The sequence below is a fragment of the Primulina tabacum genome, chromosome 8 (assembly GCF_025594145.1).
Source record: "Primulina tabacum isolate GXHZ01 chromosome 8, ASM2559414v2, whole genome shotgun sequence".
NCBI lineage: Eukaryota > Viridiplantae > Streptophyta > Magnoliopsida > Lamiales > Gesneriaceae > Primulina > Primulina tabacum.
The window spans coordinates 8,903,033-8,910,090 of NC_134557.1; the positions used below are offsets into that span (position 1 = coordinate 8,903,033).

The 7,058-nt window shown below is 34.5% G+C and overlaps 1 pseudogene; it reads right to left on the reverse strand.

Moving 5' to 3' along the window:
• Positions 1 to 3,360: 3,360 nt before the first annotated feature.
• LOC142553622 (calmodulin-like) lies at positions 3,361 to 7,058 on the reverse strand (annotated as a pseudogene).

The following is a 7,058-nucleotide window of genomic DNA, read 5'->3' on the forward strand; positions in this document are numbered from 1 at the left end:
TTAACTGATATAAGGGGATCAGTTCTTGCATATATCAGTTCAGTTTATAGTGAGAACTGAACTGATAACAGCTCGAACTGATCAAATCAGTTTGAAAACAAATGTTAAACAGTTAAGTACACAAGATATGTTTATGGATGTTCGGAGACTTCAACTGTTCCTACGTCACTCCTTCTACCATCTCGGGTAGGTTCCGCTAGAAAACTTTGTTTTATACAACACCTTGTACAAACCCACTCAGCTTAAGACTTACACCACTGCCTAACTGAACTTCTAGTCTAGATTGAAGGTAGCACCTTCCAGCCAACACTTGTTTAACATCTATGTGTCAAAGACTACATAACAAGTTTAATGTCTTTGTGCAAAACTCACTCAGCTATTCGAAAAGCTCAACTCTCTATATATGTGAGTGATTGTGTGTGTGCGTGTGTGAGAACTGATTATGAATGCAACACGAAAGTGTTCTCACACACGAGAATTTTGCTTCTAGACTAAGCAGTTTGCATGCCCTATTTTTCTATTTTTTTCTGATTTTCACACTTGTTTGTTGATGGTCTTGTTTTTATATTTATAGAGGCAATGTGATCGTACACCAAGACTCATCAATATGTTCGTTGCAATTTGAACTCGTTCCTCGAAATGTGTCTGTACTTTTCGACAGCCATTCTGGAACATTAATTTGTCTTTAAGCTCTGTGAAACATCTATTATTGTCCTTTGACTGGAGAAAAGCTTTTCCTCAGTGCGCACGGCTGAATTCCATTGAATAAGCTTGTCGTGTTCTGCAAACAAATTGATTCCTAACTGATGTTCTGAACTGGTCTTGAACTGGTTTGGTGAAATCAGTTGGCTCGTCAGCTGAACTGATTTCGCTACTTCAGTTTGAACTGATCAGCTGGACTTTTCATCAGTTGAGCTCTTCATCAGCTGGCGGGCTTATGAAGGCTTTCTGCTGAACTGCCTATCAGCTGGACAATCAGTTTAACTGGTCTTTGATATATCAGTTGAACTGGTTCAGTTTGGGACGATCAGTTAGCCTTTCAGTTTACGTCTCGATAGCTTCAGTTGTGGCTCGATAACTGATCAGTTCGAATCCTGATCAGTTCCAGTTTCTGCGTACTTAGGTAAAATCATTAGAAACAAAATAACAAGTTTTTTAACATCAAAATCAAGATTGCGAATATGAGATGTTACAACAATTTTGATATGATGGATGAATATACTCATCTCCATGATAATACCAACAAAAGTAATCAGGTATAAATTCATATCGTGCTAAGTGTACTTTAACTATATCGTCATTAAAAAAGTTTTGTTTTGACTTTTTTGCGGTTGCACGGGCAACATACTTTACCATTTAATAAGCACTCTGGATGACTCAAGGAAAACGTAACAAATGACTCTACAGTATGATACTCTTGGGTTAAGAATACATTCACCAACCTATGATACATTCAAGTTCTATCGTTGTTATACATTTTAGTCTACAATAAATTGATAATTGAATTGGTGATTTTGACTTAAATCCGATGGCGATTTTTTAAAAATATATTTATAATATACATTAATTACTTACAAAATAATTTATTTTTAATAATAATATACATATTATCGATATTAAATTATAATAAATATTTAAGTAAATAAACTATTTTAAGATTTTATTAAATTTTTTATTAAATTAAAATTAAAGTGATAAATATTTTTGAATAAATATAAACAACATTCAAATTTAATATATGCATTACTTAATTTTGATCAAACTATATATAAACTATTTTTAAATGTTAATAAAATTATTTTAAATTTTTTAAAAAATAATATACATTAATAATTATTGATAATACTTAAATTAAAGATTGTAAAATTAGTATTGTTAATAATATTCAAATTATGAATAATGTATTTGAAATGATACACATAATTATATATATTATGCTACATATATAGTAAATGTAAATTTATATTAATATTATCAAATTAAAATACACAAAGAAATATAAAAAACTTGTTTGAATCGTGATTTATAAAGTTGAAGCTGAGAACCAGATCTACAAAATTAAATAAAAACACAAGTTATAGTGATTTAAAAAGCATGATACTAGGAGAAAAAAGTAAGAACTTGTCTATACGAGAAAGAAAAACGAAAATCGCTGAAAAAATAAAGAGAAAATGAGGTATATATAGCCAATTAGCGACGGTTTTTTCAGTAGGGACAAAGTTCTCAAAAATGTCACTAATTAACAACATATTTTTCAAAAACATTGTTGATTTGAATTTGATTTTCAAAATTCAAAATTGAGACGACATTTAATTTAAAACAAATTTGTCGCAATTAGCTATGGAATTATTTGAAAATAGTCACTAAATAATTAATGCCACGGATTTTTGAAAATTGTCGCTAATTTGAAATGGATTTTCCAAATTCAAAATTGCGACGACATTGAATTTAAAAATTCATCGCAATTAACGACATAATTATTTGAAAAACCATCGCTACGTAATTAATGCGGCATTTTTAATATTACGTCGCTATTTTTAGTGACGGAATATTGAACAGTAGCTAATTTGGCCACGTTTCTAAACTCACGTCACTAAATTAGCGACTCTAAATTTGTTGTATCGTCTAAATTAGCGTTTTTTTTGTAGTGATACTTTTAAGATGGCTTTAACTTCTATAACATTTCATGGATCCATGTAGGAAAATACTCCAAATATCAGACTCCATTCTCTTGATCCTGTCATACACCGTTTTTGATTGTGGATGGCAAAGTCAAAGTGAGATGTATCCCCAGTGAACCAGATGAGATGGACTGTTCTCTGTAATCTTCTCGATGTCCATGTCACTGAACATTTCACATTTTAGCTCATACATCTATTTCTTCCATTAACATTTTGTGTTCATGAGTTGCTTCCTTCATAAACATCAGCGATTTATAGCTTTTTCCAAGCAAACAAAAACAACAGTACTGTAACCTCGATAGTGTAGTAGAGTTTGAGGATGGTCGGCTCAACCTGTTGTTGCTCTTGGTCTAACTCATCGGTTCCGGTCCAATACGTGACCGCGGTTCATTACAAACCTCTCAAGAGGTAATTCTAATCCTCGAATGTGAATGGTGATTTGGTTTAGGTTGCTTTAACAATCATGATGTTGATATGAAACGTGTAACGTACAGTATTGTTTTCTAGAAGGAAAAAAAGAGAAACCACTGTTGTTTATTGCCATTATTATTCTAAACATATACAAGCCTCAGCTCTCTTTTGATACAGTATGCATGGTTTTCAGCAGTGGAGATCCTTACAAACTCAGAAAACCACGATTGTGAAGAAGATGACCGAGTCTTAGAGGATAGAACATTGGTGAATCCTCTCCCACGTCCGCCTTATCTTGCTACCATTGCTCTTTTCATTCGTCGTTCCTTTGAGTTCCCGTCTCCTTGCTTCGATTTATGCTTTCGCATTCTGCATTAATCAACATTTATTTGGGGTCAGCTTTGTACTTAAAGTTATGTGAAACGATCTCGAATAGCCGCTTCTTGTTAGTCGTTTGAGTAGTAAGATAAGATGATGAGATGTTGGAATGGAACCATGGGATATCAGCAAATGGTGGATTAAGATGCAGCATAAATATTCATATACAACGCTTAAAAGTCGAAACCCAGGCTCATGTTATTTGACTTTAAAAACAGAAAAGAAATCTGCATTGCTTCCAGCTCTACCACTCTTTAGAACACGGGTAGAAGATTTAATTTTTTAAGAACTCAGAACTTGCTCTGCTTTTCCGGTGGAGTGAGTGAGTGATACACACGAACAAGCCTCAACAACCTATTATTGCAATTCTGAGAACTTCAGGGCTGGCTTCGCAACATTTAGATTGTAAAATCAACTTTGTTTTGACGTTAAAAAGTTGTGAATGGCACGAAAATGTGATATAAAATCAAGAGTGCGTACATGGTAAAGACCAGTCAGTGAAATAATTTGTGAAACACCATCTGATTTGCACTATATATCATACAACATAAATATAGATGTAAATTCACGAAATACGAAGTTCATATTTCAAGAGAATTTATAATAATGTTGTGTTATTTTGACTCCACGGAGATGATCCTTATAGCCCAAACCCGATTATATGAAAACGGCACATAAATTAACAAATGCTTAATTAGAAGCCCGGATAGTAGGATTTAAGTTTTTGCAAAACACTGTCCTTTGGCCCATCAAATTATAGACATTGGAGCCCAGTAATATAAATTTGATAATAATTCATTCAAATATTTTAGACGTTAGTAACCATGATAACAATGATGTAGTTTTTGCAAGTTTAATAATAAATTAATATCCACGTCACATTGAAATTGCTATTCTCCAATAACATAATCCAGAAATTCAGAGGAAAGAAATTGGGCTATCATGTATGCAATAATGAATTTTGGCACTGAAATTTCCGGATGACAGAGTGGAAAAGGAGAATAAGATGAGTGGCAGTTTGTGAAGGCTGGAGATTCTAGCTAGTACTATTGTACAAAGAAGGATATCAAAGGTACAAAGAATAGGGTCTGAATTGAGTGAAAAATATACAAAAGAAAAATACCAAGATTAGGGATCAAGCATTCGGATAATATGTAGATTTCAAAGGATAAGATGCTGCACTAAAACTAAAGTTAAAAAGGGGAAAACGAAAACAAAGAAAGCAAGAGCATATATGTACTCTCTTTCTTCTTTATACATCCAACTAGCGGTTTTAAAAAGATGGATAAAGGGAGAAGAGTTTTTTTTTTTTCCCTTCTTCTTGAGATGAAACGATTTATATAGTTTTAATATCTCTCTCTTAATGAGAATCAAAAGTAAATATTTGCAAGCATGACACAATAGAATTGACAATTACCAGGATAAGACGACTAGTCGACTACAAACATGGGTAGAAACCCCAACGGAGATTCAGATCTCCAATGTAAAATACGAAGTAGAGTGACATTTGTTTGTTGACAAGCTGCACCACCAGTATGGCAGCATGAATTGTCTTGATAAGTAACTCAGTCTACGCCACTATACAAGTGGCATCCTAGAACAAGTTGCTAGTCAGGCGAATAGCTTATCCTAGGATTAATTTGGCTGGATGGACGAAGAATTTCGTGCAGTAAACTGGAAAATAGAGAAAACATGAAGCAAATACACAAGTTCTTTACAGAAAAGTACATATCGAAGCAGGGTCTAAAAGGTAAGCCACAAAATGAGAAGATTGAGACGAGTAGAAGGCAAAGCAATTATAGAGGTCTCAAGAGCTTACCACCCAAGTGGCTTGAATTTCAGAAAAGATATGGAACAAGGCGAGACAAAATTTGTACTCCGGAAGGGGAAAAAGATATACCTGAAGTCTGAACAACGTGAATTTTCAGATTTTTCGTTGTATTTTGGTCCTCCTTCGACTCAAGCCCTTATGAGAGCAGGTGCTTAAATGTGTCAAGAGACGATCATGAACTAGGGCCCAAAATTATAGCACTAAAGCAAGTTACAGCTAGGTAAAAAAGGTAATTTTACAACTAAAAAGAAACAAAGACTAGAGAACATGAATTTCATCAACCAATAAGTGACTGGTTAAAGCAAAAGTAAATGCTCTAGAATTTGTTTGTTCTAAGTTAGTTTGCAATCTTAAATGTTGAAAGAAATAGTTGAAGACCAAACAACCCAAATAGTAAACAAAGAAAAACAAGAAAATACAGAAAAAAACAGCATTTAAATAACAATTTAAAAGAAACAAGCGAGCAAGCAGACACAATCTCATCGAACTTATCTGCCTGTTTCCTGTTTCGGAAAATTACACTTAAAATTTTAGTTTTGGGTTTTTCAGATCTCACTTGGCCATCATGATCTTCACAAATTCTTCGTAGTTGATCTGCCCATCTCCATCCACGTCAGCCTCACGGATCATCTCATCAACCTCCTCGTCAGTGAGCTTCTCCCCCAGATTTGTCATGACATGGCGAAGTTCAGCGGCAGAAATGAAGCCATTCTGGTCCTTGTCAAAAACTCTGAATGCTTCCTTGAGCTCCTCTTCAGAATCTGTATCCTTCATCTTTCGGGCCATCAGGATTAAGGAACTCAGGGAAGTCAATAGTCCGTTGCCATCAGCATCAACCTCGGTTGATCATGTCCTGAAGTTCAGCCTCAGTGGGGTTTTGTCCTAGGGAGCGCATTACAGTCCCGAGCTCTTGGTAGTGATACAACCTGTCAGAATTCGCAACAAATTACAGTAAAATGGAAATTATAACAATAATTCAGGAATACAAAATGGGAGAGTCCATAACTAATCTTTTCTAACCATAAGTAATAACCACGACTGAAAAGGACTTGATGTGAAAATCCAAAGGTTTCCTTGAACATTCCAACCAAATTGATAACCAAAATCAAGTAACATATATATAACGTAATTCAATGTAAGAGATAAAGCATTCCAAAACAGGAAAACAGGCAGAACACTTATGACAAATAACAAACTTTCGATCTGGAACAACGCCTCATTATCGACAACAGCAGACACACAAAAATACATTTCTTTCTCAACAATTTAACTGATATAACGAGCTAAAACCGAGAGACGTTAGCAATCCAATAAATCCTTCAGCTAATTCCCCCGTAAAGACACAAAAATTCACGACGCGCATATATAATTCGTAAACAGATATATACTGATACTACACACTCACACATAAACACCACAAATAACTTACATCAACATGCACATAAACTCGGCGTAAGATCCACATATCTCGCCCACAAAATCTCCAACCACAAAGTTCACAATGCAGAACACACCAATATCAGCTGAAAATCAATTAACACGGACAGTTTCATAGATCTATACAAACACACAACGAAAACAGAAAAAATACGCCACAATCCACATATACCACACGAAAATCTGCAGGTTCTTAAGTTACTGACCGTCGCCATCTTTGTCAAACAGAGAGAACGCTTCCTTGAACTCCGAGATCTGATCGCCCGTCAGCTGTTCCGCCATGTCAGGTTTATTGCACAAAATTCGTTTTGAATTTCGAG